This window comes from Choloepus didactylus, chromosome 11 (assembly GCF_015220235.1).
Source record: "Choloepus didactylus isolate mChoDid1 chromosome 11, mChoDid1.pri, whole genome shotgun sequence".
NCBI classification, from domain to species: domain Eukaryota; kingdom Metazoa; phylum Chordata; class Mammalia; order Pilosa; family Megalonychidae; genus Choloepus; species Choloepus didactylus.
Window position 1 is genome coordinate 32,413,774 of NC_051317.1, and position 15,719 is coordinate 32,429,492.

Here is a 15,719-nt window from a genome sequence, read left to right on the forward strand (position 1 = left end):
ATATGGAATTTTTTGTTGGCATTTTTTTTTGCTTTCAGCACTTTAAATATGTCTTCCCAGTGCTTTCTTGCCTCCATGGTTTCTGATGAGAAATCGGCATTTAATCTTATTGAGGCTCCCTTGTATGTGATATGGTGCTTCTCTCTTGTGGATTTCAGAATTCTCTCTTTCTCTTTAGCATTCAACAGTTTTGATTATAATATGCTATTGTGTGGGTCTATTTGAATTTCTCTTATTTGGAGTTAGTTGAATATCTTAGATGTGTATATTCCTTCCTTTCATTAAATTTAGGGAGTTTTCAGCCATTATTTCTTTGAATATTCTCTCTTTCCCTTTCTATCTTCTCCTTCTGGGAATTCCACAATGCATTTATTGGTATGCTTTATGGCGCCCAAGTTTTCCTCAGGCTCTGTTCATTTCTCTTCATTCTTTCTTCTTTCTGCTCCTCAGGCTGGATGATTGCATTTGTGTTATTTTCAGGTTCACTGATTCTTTCTTCTGCCAGTTCCAATCTTCTGTTGAACCCCTTAGGAATTTTTAATTTCTGCTGTTGTGGTCTTCAGCTCTGTTTGGTTCCTTTTCCTATTTTTCACCTCCCTATTGATATTCTCTTTGTGTTCATCTGTCATTTTCCTGTTCTCTTTAGTTCTTTATCCATTTTTCCTTTAGCTTTTAAAGCATATTTAGGATGTATTTTTAAAAATCTTTTTCTACTGTGTCCCAGATCTTATCCTACTCCTAATGGTTTCTTATGCTTTGATATGCTCCTTTGCCTGAGCCATCACTTCCTGATCATTTGTAGGTTTTGTAATCTTTTGCTGAAACCTGGACATTTGGTATTTTAATGTGATATCACTAGAATTAAGACTTTGAGGCCTCGGTTCCTTAAGCTTGTATCCAGCTATTTTTATGACAGAGCTTTCCTTGAATGCCAGTTGCTAACAAATGAAAAAGAAGGAAAAAAGAAAACATGCCTTCCAGTTTTTTGTGGATTGACCAGTGTGAGTCCTCTCCTTCAGAGTTATCCATGCAATGAGTTTAGAGACTAGCTCAAGGCCAAAGTGTAGGGGCTGCCCTGATCCTTTCTGTGCATGCATCTTGTCTTGGTCATACATGTGTAGCCCTGGGAATTCCCCCGTTTACATGGTTCTGAATGTCTCCTCTTCCTTAGAAAACAGTCTTCTCATAGTCCTGGGCACTTTGCTGTATGTCCTAGAGCTAGTAATCTTTTACCTCAGGCAGCTTTGACTGAACTGCTTTCCCACAGTGTTCTGTAGGTGATGTTTATGAGCTGCTTTCTACATGCAGGGTAAATTCTGGGATGGTAAGCCTGTGACAAGTATCCCGGTTCAGTCCCTCAGGCCACCACTAGATAGATTGGGCCAGATATACATGCTCCCAGTATGTGCACCAGGGTAACTCTGCTCCCTCTGGTACTGGGCCAGGGATCTGCACTGGGATTGTAAGCTGGCTCTGTGATGAGCTGGCAACGGGTTGGAGAAGGGACCTACAGGATACCATAAGAGTAAACTGCTTTTAAGATGCCTATTTCTTGATCCAGCCTTGCTCTGTTACTGAAATCCATTGATTGTTTTCTGAAGGTCTGAGAAAGAGGTTTCTGCTAGCTCTTGCTGGTTGTTCAAACCTTCTGTCGGGGGTGGAGCCCTAAAGCACCTCATGTCTCCATCTTGATCCTGGTTTTTCTTTTTGTTTTCCATCATTTGGTCTTGTCTCCAAGTATGTTCAGTAATTTTAGAGTAAAGCCAAACATATATTCTATAAAATTGAATTGTTTTGAGGCTCCTAATGGTGTTATCATCTCTAGAGAGGATTTATTTTTACTTTAGACAGGCATTTGGATTGCAAGCAGATAACTTGACCAGATCTGGGATTTATTGATCAGAAGCTGGCCTTCAGTCTTTGTGAGGGTTAGGCTACTTCTATTTGACCTTATTCCCAAGGTGTAGACCGTAAAGATTCCCAACTGAAAGTCTGGAATAATTACTAAGAATTATCTTCCTTTTAGGGACCTGAACTTTTCAGCTCTGGAAGATGGACAAAATCTGTTCAGCTGCTTCCCCTCTCAGCTTCAAGGTTCTGACTGCCTCTGAGCGTCTGGATTCCAGCTTATTAATTAGTAAATCCCTCAAAATGACAAATGCTTCTGAATGTTGGGCTTGTTTCTCTTCATCTCCTTTATCTAGGTTCCTTGAGTCCTCACTGCCTTCATTTTGAGGATACCAAAAATATATTTCTTTCTATTTGTCCCAACTTCTCTAGTTGTTCTTAGTGGGACAGTTAGTCTGCAATAAGCTAGGCTACAATTACCAAAAATGAGAAAATAGCTTTTTAAAAACATAGGCCAATATGAAGTCAAATAATAAGGATAGGTGCTAAGATTACTTAAATAAATGCATTATTCTTGTGTGTTTCTGTCCCTTAGCCCATAGAACCTATACTACTCCTGGCATGGAAGGACAGTGAGTCCAAATCCAGTAAAGAGAAGTAAGGAACAGAAGGAGACAAGGGCTGAGAGTCAGGTACCCTGGCTGCAATCTGACTCTGCTAATTGTGAGCTGTGGAACCTTTGAGGCGTCACTTTACACTTTTTTCTTATTTTACTCATCTGTCAGAATAGAGCCAAGAACTTCTCTTTCTTCCCCCATGGAATTACTGTGTGGATCAAGATAAAACACTGAAATGGGGCTTATGCAAACTTTCTAGAGTTGTAGACATGGAATTTCTAACTATGTCTTTTTAGACAGAGCTGTTTTTATTTTGTCTGTTTTATTTAGCATAGAGGACAGAAATTTCCACATGAGAACGCAAAATTAAATTTATCCCCTGGGTAATTTTATATTGTCCGTAAATCCAAAGCTACTAAAATGCCCCTTTTTTTTTTCCTGTACTCAAAGTTACATGAATTTTGGGGGCTCAGCAAGGAGATAAACTATTTTGTCACCGTTGAACCTAAGCAGTGTGATTTAAGGTTCAATTGGCTCTGACTAGTCTGAAAACATGGGAGAGAAGCTAAGACTATCCAACTATATCTGGAGAGAGCACTTCAGGGAGGGATTGGTGTCCCAATTAAATTATGGACTTAGCTCCTAGGAAGTTGGAAGTATCTCCCCTTGCAGATATTCACTAGATTATGGGTTGCAGGGATTCATTAGATTACTGGATAGTAGAAAATTACTTGTCTCTTTGGAACAAGTTACTTCTTAATTACTCATTGCTGTAACTACACTTCAAAATCTAGAGAAAAGGCTTGATGCAGTTATATAACACCATTGGATATTGTCAGTTTATTTCATATGAATTTGGCATAAATAACATCTTTAGTACTGGCAAAAAATAGTGGCACTACTATCATGGATGCAACAGAGTAAATTATGAATTTATAGGCATGTGGTTTATGAAAGAATACAAAATGGATCAATCACTTCATGAGTTGAAAAGAAAGGAATTTATGGAAATATTTACTGTGAGAAAATCACTTGAGGATGAGGTTGGATACCACTTTTGAGAGAGCAGGCGTGCTCCCTTCTTGCCAACTCTTGAGAATAGAATATTATGGGAGCAGATAAACTGAAGGAGAAATAATTTAGGAGGTATTAATAATGAAAAGGAGATGACAAGTTGAAAAATGGTGATAATCAAAACCTGAAAGCACGATAACTCCAAATTCTGTTGGCTGACTGTTTTATTGGAAAACTATATATGGTTTTATTGATGTATCTACAGTATAAAGTTTCCTTTCATAACCGCCATCCTTGACAAAATGGTCAAAATGCTATTTTTGTTCTATTGAAGTTGAGGTTAGGAAAACCAGCCACTTTTTGTAAACTAATAATGCCCTTCCCATAAAGACAAATAAAAGAAAAAGAAAAAAGACAATAAGGTATCAAACAGAATTAGAAGTGTAATTAAAATGATGGCATAATTGAAAAATTGAAGAAATTTAAAATATAAAGGCACATGTAGAGGAACTTTAGAAAAGTACCAGAGAAAAATAAGAATTTATGATACAGCTGATGAAGGATAATCACAAGACCTTATTAGACCCAATTAATATGGGTGAAATCCAATAGTTAAGGAAATTAACTGCTTACTATTGACTACATTAGTAGCCAACTTTCTCTTTTAGACTTAACCAGTGCCTTGCCTTATTTCTTGTTGTGAAATTGGTGGGATTACATTACTGTTCCTATGAGTAAAAGGAAGAATTAGCAAAACATTTCAAATCAGACTTGCAAATACTTTTCAAAAACTGTTAATCTAGCAAAAGTTTTTATGCAAAAAGATTCACATGATTTCCTACTGCTTACACCATTCTCTTCCCCTGACTGTGATGATGCCACCTCACAGTTACCACTTAAGGAAACCCATTTGGCTCCTCTACCTGCAAAACAGGTCCTGCCTCCACCTACCTCTTTCCCCCTACCATGGAGTTTTCCAGATGCTGTTCTCAATCCTTCCCATTCCAGGGCTGGGATGCCATCCTCGAGGCTCCACCTGCTTCCACCTCCTCCCCACCTGGGCACTCTGGGCAGCAGCAGGGGCCACCTGTTTGTGGCATAACTGGATCCTGCCATTCACCTGTGGAAACACCTTCTGGATCCTACTGCTTGTGGGGTAAAATAAATAATCCTTCATGTGACCTCCAAGGCCCTGCATGGCCAGGACCCTACCTCTCTCCAGCCCCAACTCCTGACTCCCCCTCACTCTCTCAAGTCCAGCCAGGTTGCATCTCAGGGCATCGGCTTGAGCCCCTCCCCCTCCCTGGCAGCTACCACCCCCCAACTTCCACCTCCTGCCCATCCCAACTTAATCATCACCTTTCAGAGGGCTGTGCCTGACCCCAATCTAAATCAGCCCCCCAACCTCAGGTTTTCTTTTGCGTACCTGCCTATTTTCATTTATAGCCCTTATAATTTGTGGTTATGCGTCTATTAGTTTTCTTGTGTATTTAACATCTGTCTCCTTGCTTGATGCAGAGGTCTTTGAAGACAGGGACAAAATGTCTTTTGTTCATAAAGCCCAGGGTGCAGCTTACATTTCTCTAATGTATTCGTGAGTCAGAATCCTCAACACGGGGTTTTCTATGACAATACAATGGTTTCTGTATGTTAGAATCTCATTTCTCTATGGATGAATTGCAAATGGCTTCTACTTATTGGCTTTGAATCTCATGAACGTTTCTGGGGTAGAAAGGGATAAACTTCCCCATTTTACAGTTGAGGAACCTGAAGTCAGAGAGAAAGGAACTTGTCTTAAGTGACATAGACAGTGGCAGATCTTTTTTGTCTTCAAGTTCAGAAATAATTATTATTGAGTAAATACAGACCAAATTTTATTTTTTGCTTCTACCCTCTAAGCAATATTCTAATCACCTAAATTAACAAATAAGAATCACCATGGCACTGTCTACCTCCAGAGCTGCCTTTACAAATTCTGACATCCTGGAAACCTATGAAATGCCAAAGGAAAAGGACAGAGAGTAACAATTCCTCTCCCACACACTTTGAATCAAATTCAATAACCCCAATAACACAGAGGTAAATTCTCCTCCTGTTTGTGGGTGTGAGAAAAACTGAGGCTCAGAGAAATTACAGAAAGTGCCTCTGGTGCTGAATAGTAAGTACCAGGTGTCCATGACTTACTCCAAAGCCCAGGCTAGTGACAATGAGCAAGTTAATATCTGGCCTTTGAGAACAACCTTTTGCTCCTATATCTTCTAATTCAATAAAATATTCTGGTCTGATAAAGAAATTTCTTTCACATAAATGTCCATGTACACAAGGCTTTTATATTACTTAGCAATACCTACTAAGTTTTCTGCATATTAAGGGCTGATTATTCATGTTTTTTTTCCCCCTTGAAAGAGGATCACTAATGTTGAGGAGATGTGAAACAAAATTGAATTAAAACCTTTTGTTTGCTAGTGGTTCTTTTGTTTTCAACCTCTCCTGGAGATGAGCTGATTGTTTGGAAGTTAACAGAGGTTGCAGGTGTGTTTTCTGCAAGTTGACGAAACATAAGTGAACTTTGGAGGGGCTCAAAATGGACCATGGTTATCTTCCTCATTTTTAAACCCTGAAAATTCTCTTTTATTAATTACTTTGGGGAGAGGTTAGAATTGTGTTTTTCTCAGCCTTGGAACTAGTCAATATTTGTTTCATCTCGTTTTAATTCGTGATCTTGATTAAATGACATCCTCAAGGGCTGATTTCATTTTGAGTGAATTATAAGATTTACACAAAAGTTTTCTATCTTCAACTACAATAAAAAAATACTTAAAATTAATTTATTTAAAGATGCTTAAGTCAGATTCTTGAAATTTGGGCCATTTTCCATTTCATACTTATTTAATATTTCAAACATCAATTTGATACCGATGCTTTCTGGTGCTCTGTTGAACTCTCACACAAAGAGTGACATGAATCTTTATCCAAATATTTTCCCCATAGAAACTTCAAAAGACAAAATTTGTAGTGATCTATGTATCATCCTTGGTGTGGTACTTCCAAATATGGAGGGCATCAATGTGAGGAAGATCATGCTTGTTTTGGTCTTACTAGAAAATATACCATCTCACTGAGAAAATGGACTCAGTTCAAGAAACAGTTCTGGTCTGTCCCTTAAGTGTCAAGCACTGGTCTAGGGCTGTCAGGGACCTATGACCCCAGCTCATGAGGAGCCTACAATTGAATCTGGGAGAAAAGACATGCCCATAAATAACCGTGACATACATTATAACAGGGAATTCAATAACAAAGGCCCACAAGGGTGATGGTGGGTTGGCAGATGAGGAGTCTGAGTACAGCAGGGAGCGAGGCCTCCTGATGGAAGTGACGTGGCTGCTTCATTTTTTTTTTTTTAAATATAAAAAGGCTTGGTTTATTGTAGTTTAGATACATAAACTGAACATCCAAATATCTTAAAATTAAACTGCAGGAACGAAAGTTTAACATTCAAATAGGAGTATAGTTTACAGAAATACCCAAAAAGGTAATTTGTTGCCTAATCCAGAATATTGATAAAGATCACTTAATGGTGAATAAAATGTCTTTAACTGCAGCCATATTCTGGCCAACATGTTAGTTAACAACCATAGTTCCACACCTGAGAAGAAATTACTAAATCTTCTATTAGGCTAAACAACAAGATGTGGCCTACAACTTAGAGGAGACAATCAAAGGCATATAAGTGAACAAGTAAAACTACACTGTTCTTTAGAGACAAAGGTAAAAGCATGTCTGTTATAATAATCTTAGCCTCTGGAAGATAATTCAGTTTTCAGTGATTTATCTTTTACCCACTTTAAAAAACAAAATCAAAACAAAAGAATCCCCAACTAAGGTTTTCTTGGAGTCTGTGGTATTTGCATCTTGCAAGTTCAAACCACATATGCTCTTACATCTTGCATGTTTAACACTGCTAGGAAGAATGTCACCGAAAGTCACTGACTTCCACACCTATAAAAGGATGATTTTTAGCTTTAAGATTTTAGATTTACTAGAGACAGCCTATACTTGGGCATGTATGTCAGTCATGCCACACAAAGAAAGCATAAATATTTCCAAAGTGTTCTCTGTTCAGAAACCATTCACGAATGCTTCTCCTGTTCCTCAGATGGTTCTGCAGTAGGTTGACTAAAGCACATAAATGTAAAAACCTGAAAATTGGCTCACGCAACCATTTTGAACTAATAGATACCCCTGTGGAAGAATATTAGAATTATTTTGTTGATCGTCTTGTGGGTTCTGAGGCTGTGGGAGGCGGTGGGCCCCGGCGATCCAGGTCATCGACGTTTGCCACAATCAGTTTACGCCTTTCCTCTGGTGCACGGTCCAGTGCTAGATACCGTTTGTTCTGCAAAATTTTTTCTACATCTTTCAGATGCTGATCAGATTCTTGGATTAGCTTTTTAGATCTATGTTATAAATTTGGTCTCTTTCAATAGCGTCCTGAAGTCTGCTTTGGCTGTGATGTATTCTTCAAACTCCCTTTGTTTTTTTCTGGTCACTGGAGGAGAACTTAATGCATCAAGGATCTTCTTTAATGATTTTTTTTACTTCTTTCCACGTGGATGTTAAGGTAATCACAGAAGTTTCATCCAGAAGTTGCCTATGGTGCTCCCTCTTCTTTTTGGTAAGTGCTTGAATGTGTTCATTAAAAAGCTTCTCTTTCTCTCTTTCCAGCAAGGATCCAGATTCCCAACGGTGATCTTTTTGGAGAGTCCTCCTTGTATCAGACCATGACACATCTGAAGAATGTACCATGTCAGACAGAAGAGCCTTGAAATTCTGGATAGTTTCTTCTCATTTGTGTTGCTCTCTCTCTCGATCTATTTCTTGTGTTTGTTCAGAACGAGCTTTTTGAACCTCCCTTTCTCATTCTCGGAGGCTTGCCTCAATGCGAGCTTGCCTTTCAAGCTCCTTTTCTTTGAGTCTCAATTCTTCTCACCTCTGGTCTTGGAGTCTTCTTTCTCTTTCTTTCTTGCAGCTGCCACAAATTCATTAAACAAAGCTTCTTGGTCTTTCATCTTTTCAATTGCTTTGAATCTTTAATCTTTAGCATATTTGGCTGCAAATTCACTAAAAGTAGCTCTTGGATTAAACTTTGCTTCTTCCATCATTTTTTTGAAATCTTCCTTTGCTTGCATTATTTCGTTTTTCTTTTCCCTGCGTTTTTCCTCTGCCCTGGTCTTTACATACTGATCAAACACCTGTTTTCTCTCTTTAGGATTGAGAAGTAAGTACCAAGGATCAAAAACTATCTTGTGTAACTCCTTCTCCTGAGTTGGAAAAGCAGACACCCCTCTTTCCTTGAACTGCTTCATTCGGGCCTCCAGATAGACAATGGCCCTTTCTTGGGCAGCTTTAATTTCAGCTTCCATGGCAGCTTCTTTCTCTGAATTAATGTCTTTATTATCATCTCTCCTAAATAGAGAAGCTCAGGCAATGCACATAAAGAACTTCTTTGACATTCTCTCCCATTTTTTTTTTTTTTTTTTTTGCTTTAACAGGTTCATCTTCATTAATTTCTTCCATTAATTCTTGTTCTTCTTTAATTGCACTCATAGAGAATTGCCACTTTGGGATGGACAGCATTGTTGGGGTCAGATGTCTTAGTTTCTTCCCTTCTTCCATTCCTTTTTTATGAGGAGGTTCCTGAATAATTTTGTCAACATCTGCCCTTCCAATCAGATCATCAGGTCGGTCCCACATAGAAAGACGAGTGGTGGGATTATAAAAGAAGACCCGCTCATCACAGTCCAAACACCACACCATGCAGTACCAGGAATAGGTGTGGTAGCTACTAGCTTTGCCTTCTGGGCAGCCTTTTCTTCTCAGTCATATTCTCTTCTTTGGGTTCCTCCTTTATCTCCTTTATAGGTTCTTCTTTAGGATCTTCTTCCTCTGTCTCCACTGGCAGAGGTTCTTCAGAAGGCTCTTTGATTGGCTCTTTAATCTTCTCTTCTAGTTTTTCTTTTTCCTTTAGTTCTTGGGGTTTTTCCCAGGTTGATTCTAATGTTCTATTATTATAATAATATGTCTTCCCATCTGCTATTTTATATTCAGTCCTCTCAGAAACTGCTGTTGCTCCAGCTAAGGTAGCAGGTGAAGCAGCAATAGCAACCTGGGGATGTATCATGGGTACAATAGGAGGGGCCATTCCTGGTAATACACCTGGAAGTGGAATTGGCATGCCAGGAAGAGGAATACGAAACAGAAGCACCATTACTGGTGGAAGAGCAGGTATTGCTGCTGCTGGTTGAGGTACTGAATGAGGAACAGCAGGAGGTAACGTCTGGGGGTGTGGCTGGGGAACGGTTTGCACAGGTGTGGTGGTAGGAGCAGGAGTTGAAACACTAACTGTAGGTGTGGCAACTGAAGCAGCAGAACTTGGGGTCTGATCTTGTGTTGTGGGTGTTGATACTGTCTGCGAAACCGAAGTGGCGGTCGTTGTGGTAGAAGTGGTAGAGGATGGGGTGGATGATGGTGTTGAAGTGGATACTGCAGGTGCTGAGCTACTGCTTGTAGGGGTGGAAGGACCTACTGCTTGTGCTTGTACTTGCACTTGGGCCTGGGCCTGAGTCTGAGCCTGTGCTTGAGCTTGTGCCTGAGCCTGGGCTGCAAGCATAGGTGTCAGTTCTGACTGCTGAATAACCCTAACTCCATCTGGCTTGGTCCATGCATACTCATGGGTCCAAGCATTATAATAATAAACCTTCCTATCAGGAGTTTTATTCTCAACCCATATCTCCTCAGTAGGAGGCAATGCTGGAGTACCAAAAATAGTCACTGGAGGCATTCCTGATGAAACCATCATACCCAGAGGAGGCGGCATGGTTCCCATGGGTGGAGGCATGAAAGGTGGTCTCTGGAGGTGTGGAGGGCCCATAGGTGGAGGAATCCCTCCTGGAGAAGGCATTGGCGGCATATCAGGATCAAAAGGAGGACATCCAAAGGGGGGCGGAGGTGGAGGAGGAGGGCCTTGCATCATGCCTAAAGGTGGAGGAGGTCACATTGGAGGTGGTGGGCCTTGCATGGCTGCATTTGGTGGGGGAGCAGGGCCTCAGAACCTCAAGGCATGCTGTTGAACCATCCTGAGCTCCCCCGGGTTGAATTGCTCACCGTCCCCCTCACCCCCCATCTATGGCTGCTCTATTTTGACCAGAGGGAACTAGGATGTGGGGGGGCACGAGCCAGAAGTCAGAATTTTCCAGAATCTTGGGGTGTCCATACAATGGTGGGAGGCAAGGCTGAAAGAAGATTTAGGGACTGTATTGTGAAGGGCCTAGATTATTGTGGAGCATAAAGACCAGAAGGAACCATTATTTAGTTAAAGGAATATCAGTTGTCATAGTTTGCCATGACAAATACCACATAATTAGTTGGCTCACCAGGAATTTCTTGGCTCATGGTTGGGGAGTGTGCTGGTTTGGATGTATTATGGCCCCCAAATTGCCATTATCTTTGATGCAATATTGTGGAGGGAGGCATATTAGTGTTGATTAGATTTGAATCCTTTGATTGAGTGTTTCCATGGAGATGTGACTCAATCAACTGTGAGTGAAACGTTTGATTGGATAATTTCCATGGAGGTGTTACCCCACCCATTCAGGGTGGATCTGAATTAAATCACTGGAGCCGTATTAATGAGCTGGCATACAGAAGGAGCTCAGAGCAGCTAAGAGTGACATTTAGGAGAGCAACCAAGAGTGATATTTTGAAGAGGAGTTGCAGCTAAGAGAGGACAAAACGCCCCAAGAGCAACATTTTGGAGAACACCATTTTGAAATGCAACCTGGGAGCAAGCAGATGCCAGCCACGTGCCTTCCCAGCTAACAGAGGTTTTCTGGACACCACTGGCCATCCTCCAGTGAAGGTACCCTATTGTTGATGCCTTACCTTGGATACTTTATGGCTTAAGACTATAACTTTGTAACAAAATAAACCCCTTTTATAAAAGCCAATCCATTTCTGGTATTTTGCAAAAAGGCAGCATTAGCAAACTGGAACAGGGAGGCTAGAATTCCAAAATCAAGGTGTGGGCAAGACCATGCTTTCTAAGTCTGTAGCATTCTGGTGCTGACTTGCTGTAATCCTTGGGGTTCCTTGGCTTGCATCTCTGCTCCCCATCACATGGCAATGACTTTGGTTTCCTCCTGTGTCTTTCTCTAACATCTGGTTTCTCTTTATAAGAGAAATACAGATTAAGGTCCACCCTGTTTCATTTTGGCCACACCTATATAGAATTTTAGAAGACCCTGTTCACAAATGAGACCATGCCTTAATGGATAAATTATCTTCAAAGGATCCTGTTTATGAATGGGTTCATACCCACAGAGATGTGCATTAAGATTAAGAATGTATCTGTTGTTGGGGTGCATGAATAAATCTACTACATCAGTCATGAAATATCCATCATTTCCCAAGGGCCAGGCTTAATGTTCTAGTGAATGAGATGGTCTCTGTCATTGAGGGCTTATTGTCTAATGTGGAATTAGATGCGTAAGCTGATAGTCAATAAAATGGGCACAATTCCAGAGATGCACATTAGTTGTTGAGAGAGTTTCAAGGGAAGCCTAGGAGAATCTTTCCTGAAGAATAAAATGGAATAGTTACAGGTTACTCAGGAAAAGAAAGTGTTGATATTATTAACAATAGTGAATTTATTTCTTTTTTTAAAATTTTGTCACACAGGGGAGAAACCAAGCTATGGATTTCAAGTAGTTTAACATTCTTCTATGTCTTTGTTCTAAAATGATGTCAGCTAATTCATGATTCCAAAGAGTGAACTTTCCCTAATTGCAAGAGACAATGTTCCTTTTATTCCTTTAAATCAAAATGTTCTTCGCCTAACAAAAATGAATGGTATTTTTGAAAATTGGAATTTAAAAAATTCCAAATCTACAATTTCCTTCTTCTTAAAATCTTTTAGTAAGCTTTGTCCTTTTTATGGAAATTGTTCAGTCATGTTAATAATTCATTGTGTTTTAAACATTGGAAAAATGAGTTATTCAAGAACAGAAACTCTTCAAATTTACTTTAGATAATTGTGAGTAATATATGCTATTAGGTTTGCTGGCTGTTGGGTAATTAGTTCATCATTTTAGAAACCAGGAAGCCAAACTGGAATGCTAAGGCTGAGTATCCAATCTCAGCAATTAACATGCCTTGTTAGTTTCCAAACTGGTTTCATATCATTCAGGTTTTGATACACGAGTAGAATTTAAGCCAGGACAGTATCTCTAGTAGCACTCACTACACTGAGGATAAACTTCATGGTGCCACAAGGAAGAGGAAACCCACAACTTTTGTCATAAATCCCTATCCATCTGCTTTGCTCACTATATATTTCACATTTCAATAATTTATTCATTCATCACAAAGATTTTACTATATAGGAGGGCAAAGCATTAGCTACTGAGAGTAATATAAAATGCTGAGAGGTAAGGGCCTTTTCCTCATGAGCCTACAGTCTACTAAGGAAACAGATGTCCATGATATAAGGAAAAGAGGGTGCATTTCATCAGAGTCCGTAAATGTAAGTAAGGAAGAGGAAGGAGAGACTGATTCTATCTGGAAGGTCAATAATCTTCCAGATAGGTGGGCAGTTGGGTTTGTCCTGGAAGGATGATTTTGGGCAGAACAGTTGTCTCCCTCTGCTGATTTTTCCTTCTGTGAGGGGAGAGCCCAATTAGTATAACACTGTGACCCTGCTGCCCCTTCTGATTTCCTGAGGACTTATCAAATTACTAAGTTGGTAAATTAGGGAAAATGAACTGTTTGCTGTTGGGTAAGCTCCTGTGCGTTCTTCTCTTTGGAGTGAGCTTGCCTGCAGGTTCACCGTTCTCCTCTGCTCCTTCATGCTCTGTGATTTACCTGGGCAGGTGGCTCAATGTATGGAGGCCAGTTTATCTTTACCCATGGTTGGATGGGTAGGTCTGGACAACTCTGAGATTAACTTGTAGTCCCATTTGGCCTTTATCTGAATCATTTTCTTCTACCTTAGCCTGTGGCAGAACATCCACCAAATCTACCTTCTCCTTCCTTGGAAGTGGGATTATAGCCAGGCACCTGGCTCTAGTGAAGTTCCAGGCTCCTTTGCTGTTCAGTCCGTCCTGGTCTGGTGAGGATAGCTCAGCAATAGGATGCAAACAGAAGTGACACATGCCACTTTGGACCAAAGTTTTCAGGAGTTGTGGGAGCTGTAGGTGCTTCCTCTTCCACCAGGTGCACATGATGATGAGGCTCTCGGAAATAGTGTGCTACCGGAAGGGAGAGTCCTGGGTCCTGAATCACCGTAGGGAGAAGCACAACACACCAACAAAACCATGGGCCTTGTGCTGCAATTTTTACTAAATACTATGTGATTTTTCTTTGCTCTACATATTAATAAATTATGGAGGTTCAGAAGCATCTATGGTTTGTTTGCAGGTTATGTTGATTTGAGATACTGGGTACATTAAACCTGATCAAAGCAATAACAAAAATTCAGTGATTAGGTATTTCCTTGATCCCTCAAACTGCCTACTTGTTCCAAATTATCCTGTTTCGGAAATAGCCTGAGCATTTTGGTGACTTGCCACACAAACTACCCTAACCATGGCGGGAAATGTCCTCAAGTGGTGGACTCATTCGCTCTGCATGTCACTACCTGCAGAGGTGCTGAGAGCCAGGTGCTGGGTCTGTGATGGTGTGTGACATTGCTAGCAGTGGGTTAGAGACAGGTGCCTGGAGCCTGGAGCACGTGAGTCTGAAGTTTGGGCTCTGTTTCTTATTAACTGCCGCTGTTGGACCTCCATGACTCCCGGTTTCTTCCTTTGTAAAGTGGAGGTAAACAGGGCTCCCACCTCCCAGGGATGTTGTGGAGGTTAAGGGTGTCATTTACATGAATCACTTGGGGTGGGTCCTGGACCAAAGTCAGCTTATAGGGTGTGATAGATCCACAATAGGTACCACGGAAGTTGTTCAAGACAAGGAGAGACAGTACTCTCCACACTGTGGCTGGCCCCAGGGAGCATCTGGGCTAATGAATAAGTTTGCTGCAAACATAAGTTAGGGAAGGAGGCATAAAAATTCAGAAACCGGAAGGTTGACATTTTGCTAAGGAATGGCCACACTGAGAAGGTGAATTTTGACTAAAGATCTGAAGGACTTGGGATTAAGACCCTAAAGGGTTTGGGGTGTCTAGTGGGTTTTAGGACAAGAGATATGAGCATTTGTGGGCAGAGCAAAGGAAGGGGACCTTGGAGGAGGCTGAGGGGGCAAGGCCAGGTCAGTGAGGCCTAGGGGGTGCGTCTCTGGTTTCACTCTGAGTGAGGGGAAGTCAATGGAGGGGGACAGGGCCTAGTTAAGTTTTTTTTTTGTTTTTATCTTGAAATAAATTCAAAGTTATAGAAACAGTTGCAAAACCAATACTAACCCCATACACAGAATTCCATCATACTCTGACCCCCCTCCCCCAATAGCCCAACCCACCAACTTTAACATACTGTCACATCACTATTTCTTTCCCTCCCTCCCTATCTATCATCCATCATCTATTGCTCTGTCTTCTGAACATATGAGAGTTAGCTGCACACATCCTTGAACATACACTATAATTCACGTATACAGTTCCCATGAACAAGAACATTCTTTTATGCAATCCCATTAAGCACAGCTAAGAAGTACAAGAGATTCAACAATGATACGAAGCTTACATTCTATATTTCCTTTTCCTTATGTCTCACCTGTGTCCCTTTGAGCCTCCTGTCCTCCATCCTCCAATCCCATCCAAGTTCATCCTTGGCATTCAATTGTCATCTATTTAGACTGTCTTTTTTTTTTTCAGTTGTGGAAACGTATATACAGCCTAAATCTTCCCATTCCACCCCCTCCCTAGCCTTCCATTAGTGGGATTAATCACATTTAGAATGTTGTAATGCTCTTCCCCACCATCCTTTACTAGAAATTTCCCTTCACCTCAAACAGGAACCCTACACTCATTTCTTAACTCCCCATTGCCCCTTACCCCATTTCTTTTAACACATACTCTACTTTTCATCTCTATGGTTATATTCTCTGATAATTTCTTTGTGTTTACTGTGGGGCTTAAAATTAACCTCTTCAATCCATAACAATCTTGTTTTTCTTTGATACCACCTTCACTTCAATAGGACACATAAACTATGTTCCTATACTCCTCCATTCCCCCACCTT

At 40.6% G+C, this 15,719-nt stretch overlaps 1 long non-coding RNA gene and 1 pseudogene across 1 annotated transcript in view; one reads left to right on the top strand and one right to left on the bottom strand.

Annotated features, from left to right (window-relative positions):
* The window catches only part of LOC119506283, a 34,578-nt gene that overhangs the window by 10,718 nt on the left and 8,141 nt on the right, over positions 1-15,719 (top strand). The gene's annotated exons all lie outside the window — the stretch shown is intronic.
* On the bottom strand, positions 7,741-10,653 carry LOC119506282 (annotated as a pseudogene).